Below are 417 nucleotides of genomic sequence, written 5' to 3' on the forward strand. Positions count from 1 at the left end.
GGGTGAGGGAGACATGCTCATGGTACATCTCCTATCCATGATGACCTTGGGATTCCCACTCCCCATCTCAGGTGAATTTGGAAAGAGTCTATGAAACTGAATTCAGTAAAGTTTCTAACTGAAAACAGCTGTACAGCAGAGTATGGACACTTGACCTCTGTATTCATATGATCAGTTAACTGGTCCATTTCCACTGTTAGCCTCAAGACTGGCAAATGGTTCCCGACTATGTGGTGCTTAATGAGATGACCCCAAATTTAAGATGACCCCCCTAAATAATTAGATTCTACATATGGAAAAGTTACAAATTTGTTATTTTCCAGGTATAGAATCCAAGTACTGGTGGGCTGTCTTGCATTCATCCAGCCCCTTCACTGCTATAGCAGGGAAAGTAGTGGGGGGGGGGGGGGGGGGGAG

The sequence above is a fragment of the Alligator sinensis genome, unplaced genomic scaffold, assembly GCF_000455745.1.
Source record: "Alligator sinensis unplaced genomic scaffold, ASM45574v1 scaffold177_1, whole genome shotgun sequence".
Classification (NCBI taxonomy): Eukaryota; Metazoa; Chordata; order Crocodylia; family Alligatoridae; genus Alligator; species Alligator sinensis.